At 45.9% G+C, this 14,809-nt stretch overlaps 1 long non-coding RNA gene across 3 annotated transcripts in view; it reads right to left on the bottom strand.

The window, feature by feature from the left end:
* LOC115524543 overlaps window positions 1–14,809 on the bottom strand; it is a 116,188-nt gene that overhangs the window by 481 nt on the left and 100,898 nt on the right. For 2 of the 3 annotated variants that reach the window (XR_003972128.1, XR_003972131.1), the window contains exons 4-5: window positions 12,291–12,461; window positions 6,095–8,190 (exon numbers count right to left, since the gene is read on the bottom strand). This is a non-coding gene — a long non-coding RNA (uncharacterized LOC115524543). Of the gene's footprint in view, window positions 1–6,094; window positions 8,191–12,290; window positions 12,462–14,809 lie in introns of those variants that run through there. The other variant, XR_003972134.1, reaches the window with a different exon arrangement.

Genomic DNA, 14,809 nt, shown 5'->3' with positions numbered 1-14,809 from the left:
TAGCTCAATTTGGAAACCACCCAGTAGTAAAATGAATGAATGAATTGTGGAATATTCATAGAAAGAACCGTGGCATTCACCCATTCCAAAAAATGACTGGAACTCACAAATAGGAGGTTGAATCAAAGAAGCCAGAGGTAAAGAATATATATACACCCTAGATCCCATTTACATCAAGTTCAAAAGTAGGAAAAACTAAATTATAGTGTCAGCAGTCAGGAGAATAGTTGCCTTTGGGAAGGAGGAAGGGAGCAGTAAGGGGGAAAAGGAGGAAGTTCTGCTTATACTGTCAATATTTTCTTTCTTGAATTGAATATTGTTGAATGAACCTCACTTTATGATAGTTCCTTGAGCTGGGCTTTTAGGTTTTGCACATCTGTGTTATACTTGAATAAGAAATGTTTTAAAAGAGCTTAAAGTCCAGATTGTGGTGACCGACTTCTTTTCCCTGACTCAACAATGCACAAGCTTGCTTTAGGAAGATCACCATTTATATCCATAGTCTATTACAGGAGATGAAAATTCCAGTGCCTTCCCTAGCCAGGGGATAACATAAGCAAGTGAAGAAGGCCCAGCAGGACTGTGCTTTTCTAAACAACGTGAATCCCCTTTAAGTTCCAGCCAGCGTTATGGTGATAAACTGGGACTCCAAGAAAAGGAGAAAAACAGTAAGTAAGCAAGTGAGCAAGTGAGCGAGAGGAGAGAAAGACAGAGCCAGAGACAGAAGGAAAGATGGAGGGAGGAGGGGAGAATGAAGGAAGGAAGAGAGGGAGGGCAGGAGGAAGGCAGGTCAAGACAGGGGAAATAAAAGCTCTAATTTGTAGTTTGGCCAATATCTGTTGAGTAAATCATCCCACTATGGCTGGTTTCAGGCTATCAAGTGTTTAACAATTGGCTTTCAACATTCCTGAACACTTTGTATTTGGTTCTTATGAGTCAGTCTGAGTGGGCTCCAACATGCCACCAGTCCTGGCCAATAGTTGTCATCTTTGAAAATGGTTCCAATGTGTCCCGATCTTGGAATTTTTCAAAAGAAGACAGAAATCTGGATTTGTATCTGAAAACCCTTGATTTTTAAAAGGGTATCAGCTAGTCCAAATGTTTAAAAAAAACATTTTTCAAACTAAGAATAAAAGCACACCTGTAAACTAGATTTGGCCCATAAGATGCCAGTGTTTGAACTCTGGCCTACAAACTCTTTGAAGGAGAGTCTCAAGCCTCAGTGATGAAGCATCGTCTTTTGGACACACAGGGAGCAGACTTACTCTGAGTGGCTATATGGTGCAGTGAAGGACTACTACCTACCCGGGGGTCAGGAGAACTGGATTCTAGCCCCAGTTTTCAGTATTGCAATTGCTTTACTTACCCGAGCCTCAGTTTCCCCATCTGTGTCAGGATGCCTTCTGAAGATGTTCTTGTTGTATTAGAACTTCCAGCATAATGTAATGAGCATACACATCTGTAAGGCTATCCTTTGGGACAAGAAAGATTTTGCAGCATGGCAGGGATAATTCAGTGGTGCCTGGTCACTGGACAGAGAGTGCAACCCACTCATCAAAGAGAAGGTGAGGCTTTCCCGAGGCCATCAGTAGAATGACATCCATTGGCTTGCTGGGCAAGTCCCGTCTGGGTGCTCCATAGTCCTCAGCCTCCTTGATTTCTTGAAGGTAACAAGTCCACTTTCTTGAAAGGAAACAGATTGTAGCAGGAAGCCTTGAACCTGAGAGTTTGTGAGACCTGGGCTTGAATTGTGGCTCTGGAACTTGTCAACTAGGGATTTCAACCTCACTTTCCCCATGAGCTCCTCCTACCTTACACAGATTGTGACAAGAACCATCAGCTGTTTAAAGTGTCTTACACAGTTTCTGGAACAGTGGCAAATAAATGTTAATCGCCATTATCATCGTTACGACTTATCCAGGCATCTACGTATAGGTGCTGGACAGCCAACAGCCCAGATATTCATTACAATTTAATCTTATGTCTCCTTTGGTTTCGTTCTGTCTCTTTACTCTGTTATTTTGGAGATTCAGCCAGAGCTAATATTTCTGCAAGATCCAGACAGGCCTGGACGCAGATATTCTGATCTAATCCAAATGTATGGGCTCAGGAATGCTCACAGAGAGATGCTGCTATGTATTCTGCTGGAGAAAGTTCACACACTGGAAGGGAAAGATTCAAACTTGGAACATCTGAGAAGGCAATTAGGTGGCTTAATCTGGGTCGTTAACTTATTTTAAAATAACATGTGTAAGTTCCCAAAAGACAGGATCAGAACTCTATCGGAACTTGGGACAAAGCGAATAATCATGCAGCCTGATCCTGTTTGTATCTAAAATGTTGATCTTGGCTCATCATGGCTTTTTTCATTCAGTTCGATTTTTAAAATATTGCATGAAAATATTGCCTGGATCACTGCCTTTTTTGGTGACCATTAAATTTTGTACTTCTTCACTTTGGTCCCAACCCTGCTCACTGTCATGTGAGCACCCTAAGCCAACAGCTCCTTGGAAGGGTTGTTGTGTTTTTGAGAATTTCTAGTTGAATTTCAATCAGGAATGAGATCCAAGTCTCTTTACATGCTGAGGCAAGACTTTGTGGAGAAAGGAAAGCACTAGGAGTCAGAAAGCCGGCTTCTAGCTTGAATCTGGGTGTGCTATATCACTTGAGCGGATCATTAGACTTTTCTGTTTCTTTGACTTTGAAGTAAGGATAAAACACATGCATACATTTTTGGCAAGGCTGGAATATCTTAATGTTGACTAAAATATTACATGAAAATATTCACTTTTCTGCTGAGTTCTTGGTACGCCCTCTATGTACAAAGAGAGTTAGACAGATGCTTGGTTGCAGACAGAATTCACTATGGTTACCCCAACTGTGGTCACTGCACTACACTGGCTATTGCACGGGCTAATTGTTCCAGGAGAGACTGCTGGTACAGTCTCGGGAACTGTACCTGGGACCATCGTCACCTCTGCCTCCGTAGACGCCGTGTCTCTCTGTCACCCTAACTGAAAGTCTTCTACTCAGCACTCTGGACTCTGCAAACTCTCCTTCTAATCAAAGTCTTGCATGCGTGCATCTAAGGAGGCCAGCCCTATGCTTCTATCCAGCTGCAAAGGAATTTGGGGAACGATTTCTCGCTCCTTTCTGGGGAACTGGAATCAGAAATCAGGAAAATTTCAAACCCACACGGGGTCTTGGGGAAGTGCTGAGCAGTTAGATGTCATGATGGATGTCCACTGCAGAGGGGTGGCTTTTGCAGGCTCGAAGAGCATTCATGGGTGTATGTGCAAACACAGGGGCAAGGGATCAAAGATACACTTGGAAAACCACCTCCCTCTTCCCTGAAGTCACACATGCTTGAAGCCACCCCATTTCCCTGCACATCCTGGAAACAGAAGTGTTTATGAGAAACCAGTCTGACAGTCACTCCTGGTGTCCCATCATTCATTTAAACCCTTAGATTCCCCTGTTTTCTGGTAATCTGATAATGTGACTTCCTTGCCCCTGTGGGAGGCTCTCTGGACTCATTAATCTGAAAATCCTTGGGAAATTCATCTGCAAAGGCCTATGGCTAACTGTCACCATGGTCAGCTCACAGACAGGCAGCCGAATATTTACAAGTTCTAAAATCCTGGCCCTAGCCTGTCACTTTACCTAACCTGGCTAGATTCTCTGGATAGGACAGAAACAACTCAAAATGACTGCCCTGTCTCTTTTATGCAGATTACCAGGGGTTCAGGGCACCAGCACAGGAAGGTGTGCAGTGAAATGAAACAGTGAAGTCCCCCCCCCCCTCCACCCAGGGGCATTTCCTTCTCTGCAGCTTCTCTTTAGCAGCTGCCTCATTGTGTGTGTGTGTGTGTGTGTGTGTGTGTGTGTGTGTGTGTGTTTGCTTTGCTCCTTTTATATTGTGAACTGATCGATGTTCAGGACCAGAACTCATCTTTGCCTTCTCTGCCCCAACAATGTCTCAAAAAAAAGACAGTTAACAATTTTTTTTTTGAAATAACTTCTATATTTATGCAATAATATTCTTTTGCTCCTTTTCATCACAAACGAGTTGGTTTTTCCACAGAAGGAATAAGGAATATAATAAATGATGACTATATCCTAAAGGTAACATCACAGATGACTATTTAACCAATAGTATTGTCGAAAATTGTCTATTGCAGAGAAAAGAAGTAAGAAAGCTCTTTTTGTTCCTACACTCCTACTCAAATGAAACATAAAATCAGTAATCCCAAGTAAGAGATGATTTCGGAGAGATTCTATACCTCAAAGGAGGCTGAAACTCAAAGAAGAGCAGGTGGCCTCAGAAGCAGCAGTCAGTGGAGCATCTGTGGGATCCTCACAAGACTCCGTAGACGTGAACTTCCGGCAAGTCAGAAGATGCCAACATCAGTTCTTTGTTTAACCTAATTTCATTCCAAACACCAGGGCAGTTAAATCTCTAGAACTATTCTTAGGTTTATTAGACTTAATACAGCTTATCATTTGGCTCACAAATGGGACCAAGAAAGGAGAAGGAATGCTCTTCTCCAGGAAGCCTTTCCCACCTCCTGCCTCCAAGTTCAGAAATTATATCTCCTTCTCGGGCAATTCCATAGTTTCTTTGTTTCTCCCCCCCACCCCCCCTATTAATATTGATTATATCTTCCTGTGTTTTCTGGTACCTGGGTATACAGTGTTCCTCTTCACCAAATTACACATTTCCCAAAACATAGGAGGGTTTGTGCTTTACTTTCTTCACCTGCTATAATAAAAAATATCACAAACCGGGAGGCTTAAGGACAACAGAAATGGGTTTCTCACAGTTCTGGCTGCTGGGAAGCCCAAGATTATGGCTCTGGCAGATTCTGTGTCTGCTGAGAGTCAGCTTTCCCACTGATGGCTGTCTTCTCACTGTGCCCTTACATGGCAGAAGGGACAAGGGAACTCTCTGGCGTCTTTTATAGGCATTAATCCCATTTATAAGGGCTCTGCTCTAGCAACCGAATCATTTCCCAATGGCCCCACTTCTTAATGCCAGCACCTTAGGGGTTTGATTTCAATACATGAATTTGATGGGGTGGGCACAAATATTCAGATCATAGCCACTTGGAATAGAGTTTAGTCATAGAAAGTGTTCTATTATCATTGTTACTATTGTCTCAATTCATCTAATTCCTACATCAAGCTATTCTGTGGGCACTCGATCTGTGCTTGCTAAGTGATGAGCAGATTCTCATGGCTCTGTGTTTATAGTGACTCCCCCAGGGCCCCTCCCCCACGTCCCAGTATACACACACACTCACAGTACCATGACACCATTCCTTTACTCTCAGGTCCATGTTTTTATTTGGAGAGGGGAGCACTACTTTACAAAACAGTGAGGACTTCTGTTCGAATGAAGATGTCTAATTTTTCCTGGGAGACCAAAAAGGGGTCAGACCACGCTGACTGCAGGGAGTGCCTTTAAGTCAGGAGGTTGAGTCCTGGAGGAGAATTTGCACCCACACAGGGGTTCCCTTCCTCTGTATTTTGGGGAACATTGCTGAAGACTGATGAGGGGTTTCCTGAGATCAACATCCATTCCCTTGTCCCATACAAGACCTTGGTTTGACTGCCAAAAGTTCTCAAATTCGTTTATGACTGAGTCGCTAAACACACTTTCATAGAGCTGACTACCTACATAAAGAAAACATGATACCCAGAAATGCCATTATTTTGCACGGACACCCTTTTCTCTTCCTTCACGTGTGGCTGCCTAGGCAAGTCTTCAAGTCTTCCACGCGGTGAGGAAGGCGGCAGCCGGCTCTTGCGTTGGGTCATCAGGCGTTGGTGCCAGGACCTTTGCACGGCCACTCTTTTTTTTTTTTTTTTTTATTTTTTTTTTTCAACGTTTATTTATTTTTGGGACAGAGAGAGACAGAGCATGAACGGGGGAGGGGCAGAGAGAGAGGGAGACACAGAATCGGAAACAGGCTCCAGGCTCCGAGCCATCAGCCCAGAGCCTGACGCGGGGCTCGAACTCACGGACCGCGAGATCGTGACCTGGCTGAAGTTGGACGCTTAACCGACTGCGCCACCCAGGCGCCCCTGCACGGCCACTCTTAACAAAGACAAGCAGTGTGGTGTTTTGTGTACTTAAAGTGCCTCAAAGGTATTTTTAGGTGCTACAGGATACAATAAGAATACACTGATGGCCGAATTTGAAGGCAAAATCCAGACAGTTTGATTATTAACTCTCTGATTTACTGGTGTGTAAATTCAGTTCCAGCTGGAGGTGGGCATCTGCTGCATTGGAGGGCTCTTGACATCTACTCCTTTAAACGGGAACCAGCAAATTGAGATCAAAGGTGAGTCCTGGGGGGAAGGGCTACTTAAAAGGTGCATTTTGTCCGTCCCGGACAGACTGTCTCCAGCTGAGTAGAGAAAGAAGCCCGTGGCCACACATGGGCAGGCAGGAGCAAGGTCCAGCAGGCCTGTGGGACTCCCCAGCCGGCCAACCCACTTTCTCACCTCTCCCCGTCCCTTAGCAGTGCCCCTCATTGGTCCTCGCAGTACAAAGCAAATGCCCGAGAGGAAGGCAGCTGGCCTCTTCACGCCTGCTTGTCTCTGCCTGAGTTTTGAAGTTCTTCCAGGGCCTTTCTGTAGCAGACATTCATCCCCTTGGCTGAAAGGGAGCACGGCTCCACGGGAGCCATGTGGGCTCAGGGCCAGGGAGGCTGAGGAGCATACAAGATGGAGACAGAGCTCAGTCCCACGGCAACCCACCAGGATGAACCTGCTCCAAGCTGGCCTGTCCTACAGAGCCCACTTCCTCACCATTGCCTTGAATTATTCATCAGCTCTTGCAGAGAAACAAAAGGCAAAGCCATTTAATCTCCTCCAGAACTGACTGTCCTCCTCTTTGACCTCAGGGAGTCTTAAAATTCAAGACGCGCATCCAAAACTCCCATGCACTTTCGGAAGAGACTGGAAAATGCCCCATCATCTTCCCCTTCCAGACTCGCTGAGCCCTGCTGAGCAAGTGTCTCTGGCTACTTGGTCCCTCAGCCTGTGCTTTGTCCTTCTTCTCACTGATCATGAGAAGGACGGGCAGGGATCCTTGGCCTCCTATTGAATGACCTGGACATCTTAATAGGTGCCAGGGGTCAGGACAAACGCTCTACCTAGACCCTAGGGCCATCTATGCTCAGCCTCCTAGGCTTCTCTTCAGAGAAGCTCTACCCTCCTGGTCCCGGATAGCCCTGCTTCCCAGACGACTGTGAACGAGGCGAACAAAAGGCACTGTGTCCAGTCGCCGCTGAACTTAAGCCCTCTACCAATCCCACCCCCTTTACTTCAACCCGAGTCCTGGATCTCCGCGTCACCAAGGAAACGCGAGCCACCAGGCAGAAGCTTCTCCTCCCTCCACCTCTAGAATTAGAGGTGCCTAATTCTAGGCCTTCATGCCATCACCCCCTTTCCTGACTCGAAGGAATCTCTCCTCTTAAAACAACTACTGTCTCTAGTTCTGCCCTTTGCCCAAAAGCCCTGCCCCCTCGCCAGGACCCTGCTGGCCTGTGTGCACCTCCTCTGACAGAGTGGCAGTGTGCCGTGCTAATACCTTTTATTTAATAAGTAAATAAAAAATGAAAGATGAGTGCCTTGCTGACATCTTTTATGTGAGCACTGCCACCTAGCAGCCATGTGACCTGGGGCAGTTTCAAGCTGCCCTCGGCTGTGGGGTAGTTAGGCAATTGTCACGGCTTCTGGGAGACAATAGCAATCTCTGGAGATCAGAGGTAAGGCAGCCCTGCACAAGCTCACTGACAGGTGCCCGTTACCATGGCAGCAAGTCTGAGATCAAATTCTGCTAAACAAGCAGCACTATCGCCAAGCAGGCACAAAACCCTCGCCTTAAATCTGTTTTGCAAGCTTGGCCTGGCCCTGCTCCATCCTCAAGCACTCCGGCGAGCACCTCGCATGAGAGGATAGCTTCCAGGCAGACAGAACCGAACTCTGACGGCAGGCCCAGCCAGCAAGACTGGGAAGGGGGGCTCGGGGGACACCGCTGCTTCTTCACAGGTCACACCGAAGTGTCTGCTGAAAGATCTTCAATCATCCCACACACAGTCCGAGAATACGTGACTTAAGCTCTTTGGTACAGCTCTTTCCTCCTTCTGGAAAAATGGCAATAATGATGGCATCTGCCCTCTAGGGATGCCGGGAGAAGGAAGTGAGTTAGTCAACACATCCACAACATGTAAGAGAGAGGCTGGCTATGGTCAGCGCCCGCTCCATTTATTTCTTATTATCATGTTTCTCTGAACTCTCTCATTCTCATCAACCTACAGGATGCCTCCTTAGATCTTACCTTTCTGTCAGTTTACACCCTCTGTGCTGCTCGACTTCTTCAAAGATTAACCTTCAGTCTGTGTCTCTACTGAATCAATTCTACCTCAACTTTCCACTCAAGTCCACAGTTTCCCATAATTTCCTATTCAATTCCTCCAATATCTGTGACACCCCTTGCAGGTACACTGGCCGTCCTGTGGCAGGTGCAGGAGAGATTTCAAGAGGTATATCTGAGGAAATGTACCTCTTTAAGGAGCTCTGGAAAAAGAAAAGAATGCCAAATCGTACATTCCTCGAAGGCCAGGGCCTCATCTTAAAATGTGACTTAACATTTTTTTTAAATGTTTATTTTTGAGAGAGAGAGAGAGATAGAGACAGAGAGAGAGAGAGAGAGAGAGAGAGAGAGGGAGAAACAGAGAGAGAGGGAAACACAGAGAGCCTGACGCGGGGCTTGAACTCACAAACCCTGAGATCATGACTGACCTGAAGTTGGACACTTAACCGACCAAATCATCCAGGTGCCCCTTAAAATGTGACCGTGAAGTAGAGGAAGGCCTGTCCACATGTCACAGATGGAAGTGACTCACTACCCACAGTAGAACACACATTGACATCTTAATACTCCTAGGAGTTGTGAGGTTCTAAAAATAGGGGTGATCAGACAACGCAGGAATCTCCCAATTCAAGGCTGTTTTGTGTTTGACATAAAATACTTTTACGTATCTTAAGATCCAAAGAAAAGTAAAATTCAACCAAATGACCAATCAAATTGAAGGCAAGCTGAAAGTTTCTTTGAACAGCAGGATCACTCATTGTCCAACATGAAAGGGAAAGCCATGCCTGGGGACACCGCAAGGAGCGTTCTTGACAATGGGGGCAACAGGTGAGGGTTGAGTCAGTATCTAGACCAAAATCTCTGCTTGCTGTGTAATCTCCAGCAAGCTGAGAAAGCAACCCCCCAAACGCCGAGAATACGGCAGGATGATCTGAATTGTCCCCTGATACCTTTTATTTGAGAAAGAGGTAAAACCAAGTATAGAAATGTTTAAGAGTATCAAAACTACAGCATTAATATTTTGCCTTAGGAATCTGTGCACGTTTGGTATTTTAGGTATGTGAAAAACTTAGGATAATTTGGCCTATTTCAGTTGTAAAGAGATCAATGTTGAAATTTCATCCTGAATGTCAGGTGGATAACTAATTTAGACTTTTGACTTCAAGTAGAAACCTCACTAAGTTTATATAGCATTGAAACATCTAAGAAAACTTAAGCTTTTCTTTTAACCACCACACTTTTTTTTTTATATATATGAAATTTATTGACAAATTGGTTTCCATACAACACCCAGTGCTCATCCCAAAAGGTGCCCTCCTCAATACCCATCACCCACCCTCCCCTCCCTCCCACCCCCCATCAACCCTCAGTTTGTTCTCAGTTTTTAACAGTCTCTTATGCTTTGGCTCTCTTCCACTCTAACGTCCTTTTTTTTTTTTTTTTTTCCTTCCCCTCCCCCATGGGTTCCTGTTAAGTTTCTCAGGATCCACGTAAGAGTGAAACCATATGGTATCTGTCTTTCTCTGTATGGCTTATTTCACTTAGCATCACACTCTCCAGTTCCATCCACGTTGCTACAAAAGGCCATATTTCATTTTTTCTCATTGCCACATAGTATTCCATTGTGTATATAAACCACAATTTCTTTATCCATTCATCAGTTGATGGACATTTAGGCTCTTTCCATAATTTGGCTATTGTTGAGAGTGCTGCTATGAACATTGGGGTACAAGTGCCCCTATGCATCAGTACTCCTGTATCCCTTGGGTAAATTCCTAGCAGTGCTATTGCTGGGTCATAGGGTAGGTCTATTTTTAATTTTCTGAGGAACCTCCACACTGCTTTCCAGAGCGGCTGCACCAATTTGCATTCCCACCAACAGTGCAAGAGGGTTCCCGTTTCTCCACATCCTCTCCAGCATCTATAGTCTCCTGATTTGTTCATTTTGGCCACTCTGACTGGCGTGAGGTGATACCTGAGTGTGGTTTTGATTTGTATTTCCCTGATGAGGAGCGACGCTGAACATCTTTTCATGTGCCTGTTGGCCATCTGGATGTCTTCTTTAGAGAAGTGTCTATTCATGTTTTCTGCCCATTTCTTCACTGGGTTATTTGTTTTTCGGGTGTGGAGTTTGGTGAGCTCTTTATAGATTTTAGATACTAGCCCTTTGTCCGATATGTCATTTGCAAATATCTTTTCCCATTCCGTTCGTTGCCTTTTAGTTTTGTTGGTTGTTTCCTTTGCTGTGCAGAAGCTTTTTATCTTCATAAGGTCCCAGTAATTCACTTTTGCTTTTAATTCCCTTGCCTTTGGGGATGTGTCGAGTAAGAGATTGCTACGGCTGAGGTCAGAGAGGTCTTTTCCTGCTTTCTCCTCTAAGGTTTTGATGGTTTCCTGTCTCACATTTAGGTCCTTTATCCATTTTGAGTTTATTTTTGTAAATGGTGTGAGAAAGTGGTCTAGTTTCAACCTTCTGCATGTTGCTGTCCAGTTCTCCCAGCACCATTTGTTAAAGAGGCTGTCTTTTTTCCATTGGATGTTCTTTCCTGCTTTGTCAAAGATGAGTTGGCCATACGTTTCTGGGTCTAGTTCTGGGGTTTCTATTCTATTCCATTGGTCTGTGTGTCTGTTTTTGTGCCAATACCATGCTGTCTTGATGATGACAGCTTTGTAGTAGAGGCTAAAGTCTGGGATTGTGATGCCTCCAACCACCACACTTTTAAGATTGTGACCCGTTAATTCTTTAAGAGCTGATTCAAGTACTCAGGATGTTTTGTTAAATCAGGCAATTGAGTTACTTAAAAAGGAAATCAAATGTATTAAATTTGTACACACAGTCTAAAATATTTAAAGTAGTTTAACTGCATTTGGAAGTGATACAACATGTTAATCTAAGGCCTTCAAAAATGATTTTTCAGATTTTCTAGATGTACAAATCTTTATTTATAAGCAGAATTTAAAATCAAGAACTTGAGTTTCAAATGTGTACCTTAATAAATTGAACTTTAAAGAAACAAACAACAAACACAAAAACAACCCCCCTGACTAATTTGTTTTGGCACAAAAACTGCCCTTAAGTAACTAAAGCAATTAAATAATTACTGTCTACTCACCTAGCCTGTGCTGCCTAAATCCTTATACTATCTTGGGCATAAGTCTCATCTCTCTAACAAGCTTGTTTGTGGCACCGGCTGGGTTGTCTATTTCTGCTCTATCCTCCAGGGGACCAGCGGTACATACTCAGCAAATTCTTTTCTCACCTGACTGTATGACTTTGGACAAGTCACTCTGAGCCTCAGGCATCTGAAAAGGAGGGAGTGGACATCCTGCTAAGAGGTGGTCTCCATGAGAGAAGGACCTATGTCTGTCTCATCACGTTGTATCCCCAGAGCCCAGACCTGTATGAGGCACACGGCAGGTACTCAACAAACACCACCGCATGAATGAGCAAATGCACTAGATAGTTCTAAGGCTCCTTTTACACGGACCCCAACTGTTATGTCTCACAATGTCTCAACGGGCCACAGGAGCAGTCCATCAACAGAAAGACAGTAACCTTAGTCACAGCAGATTAGGGTCACAGTTAGAATGAGGCAAAGTAGATCTTGACTATTCCTGTCTGGTCACCTTTCAACCAAAATGGAGTCTGCTGCAGACCAGTCTGCCTTGCTCTGCTGTTTCAATCTTCCTGTCCAAGAATGATCTCCTCCTGGCGCCGTCTGAGAAAGCTAACACCCTTCAGAGGAGAGCACAGCAAGCCCTGCTTTGCCAACCTGGCTTATATGAGTGGCCTCCTGTAGCGTTGTTTTCCTGCATTCTCACACTAAGAGACCCCCTCCGCCCCAGGGGTAGTGGACAAGGAGGCAGGAGGGAAAGGAGACCAATAAACCCCTGCCCCACATACCTGGAGGGAAGTGAGGGAACGTGGGAGCTTCAGTGCCGTGGCCAGTGGTTAATTGGCAAAGTGACCTGGGTGACATGGTGGGTACAGAGTTTTCTTCCCAACTCTGCCTTGAGCTCTGTGCGACCTCAAGCAATGAATCTCCTTCTCTCTTCGGGACCTCCTTCTCCAGACCTACAGAACAAGGGCAGAAATAGAAGATCTAAAGCAGCAATTCCCAAACTTTTTGGTCTCAGGAACTCTTCAGCACTCTTAAAAAGTACCGAACCCCCCAAAAGCTTTTTTTAAATTTTTTTTTTCAACGTTTATTTATTTTTGGGACAGAGAGAGACAGAGCATGAACGGGGGAGGGGCAGAGAGAGAGGGAGACACAGAATCGGAAACAGGCTCCAGGCTCTGAGCCATCAGCCCAGAGCCCGACGCGGGGCTCGAACTCACGGACCGCGAGATCGTGACCTGGCTGAAGTCGGACGCTTAACCGACTGCGCCACCCAGGCGCCCCCCAAAAGCTTTTGTTGTATCTACTGGATTATATTTACTGATATTTACTGTAGTAGAAACTGAAACTGGGAAACCCTTAAAACATAAGAATTCAGAAGCACGCATTCTACTTGTCATCAGAGTGAGGATGTCATCTCCCTAAAAGAATTCCGTGATACTCTTGAAGGAAACCAGAATATATCACCCCAGGATGTGCCTCTTTGACATAAAAATTGTTTTGAGCCGAAGACAATTAGGAGCAGTAAAGGCAGAAAAAGCTCTCCCTTCTCTGCCTGAAGGCAGGACATATGTTCTCCTTCGCTGAAGACAGACTCCCGTCAGCCCTGAGACGGCATCAGAGGAATCCGCAAATAAACCTTGTTAAACTCACTCTTCCCTTTCCAGTTACTCCCTCACCATTCCCAGCCCTAGCCCAAGCTTCTTTGTTTTGACAGATCTTCACAAATGTATTGTTTCTTTGTCTAAAGACTATAAAAGCTGCCTGCGCTGGCCAGTTCGTGGGGTCTTCATTCTCTTACGAAGGCTCCCGTGTATGTGGAACAATTCAGTACAACGTGTATACTTTTCTCCTGTTCACCTGTCTTTGTCAGTTTGATTTTCAGATCCACCGAGAGACCTTATGGTCCTCCCCTATACACTTAGGAGAGAATCAACGTTTTAAAAAATCTTAATGTCATTATGGAAGTAGTTTTGACCTCCAGGACCACACATCTCACCTTGAGGACTACACCCCACTTTGATGCCCCCTCATCAGAATGGTGACATTAGCTTTCATTAAGAAAAGAACAGGGGTGCCTGGATGGCTCAGTCGGTTGAGCGGCCAACTTCGGCTCAGGTCATGATCTCGCGGCTCGCGAGTTCGAGCCCCGCATCGGGCTCTGTGCTGACAGCTTGGAGCCTGCTTCTGATTCTGTGTCTCCCTCTCTCTCTGCCCCTCCCCCACTCGTGCTCTGTCTCTGTCTCAGAAATAAATAAACATTTAAAAAAATTAAAAAAGAGAAAAGAACAGACCGAGGGGCATCTGGGGGGGCTCAGTAGGTTGAGTGGAGGGTCATGAACCAGCAGTTTGTGAAATCGAGCCCCAAGGCGGGCTCTGTGCTGACAGCATGGAGCCTGCTTGGGATATTCTCTCTCTCTCTCTCTCTCTCTCTCTCTGCCCCTCCCCTGCTCAAGTTCACATGCTCTCTCTCTCTCAAAATAAATAAATAAACTTAAAAAAAAAAAAAAAGGAACAGACTGGAAGTTATTAACTTGAAACTGAAGATGCCACCTGACACCTTCATGCCCTCCCATTGGCCTTCACTGCTTGGGACCACACCACCATGGCCTCCTGAGAACTCCTTTCGTTTCACACGTCCTGCCTGTTGTTGCCAGTGGAGCATCTCAGATCGTCCCTCCCTCCTGTCCCGTTCCTGCCAGGCCAGCCCAAGTCAAGGCGCCACGACACAGCTGCCCCTGTGAGAACTGGCGCACCGTGTAGAACAACTTCTGGAGCTCCTGGAAAACTGACTTCTAAAGGGACGGGTGCTTCCTTAGACCCAGGGAACCCGGTGAACTTTCTGCCCAAACTGCCTTCGCAGGCAGACACCCTAAGCAAGAGGCAAGAGTCTGGGGGACGACAGGAGAAGAGGATGAAGGGGACCGAGCAGGCAGCACTAGGATGGTGGGTGAGGTCAGGGAGAGGGGCGAGTGGTCCCCACCAACAGGGTGGGCCCCCCCGGGGCGGAGAAGCCTGCATCCGGTTCTCTGAGTCTCAGGCTAAGAGCATAATCAAGGACTCCCACCCGGTCCCTCGGGCAGATCCAGGGGTCTGATCAGCTGCCTCCTGTCGCCAGCATCCCCCTGCCCACTGGTTTCTGTTGTCGAGCCGTGGCCAGTGCAGAATGAACGGCCCGGCACACCCCGGTTGGGTACACAAGTTCGGTCCCCGGTAGCACCTGCGCACATCTGAGCAAGCGCGCTGGAGGGTCGTGTTCCAGCTCAGGGTCCGTTAGCTTCACACTCCCTTAGGGGCCGGTCAC

Source organism: Lynx canadensis, chromosome A1 (assembly GCF_007474595.2).
Source record: "Lynx canadensis isolate LIC74 chromosome A1, mLynCan4.pri.v2, whole genome shotgun sequence".
In the NCBI taxonomy this organism is placed as follows: domain Eukaryota; kingdom Metazoa; phylum Chordata; class Mammalia; order Carnivora; family Felidae; genus Lynx; species Lynx canadensis.
The sequence above is the reverse complement of the archived record's forward strand: the minus strand, read 5'-3'. Positions and strand labels throughout refer to the sequence as shown.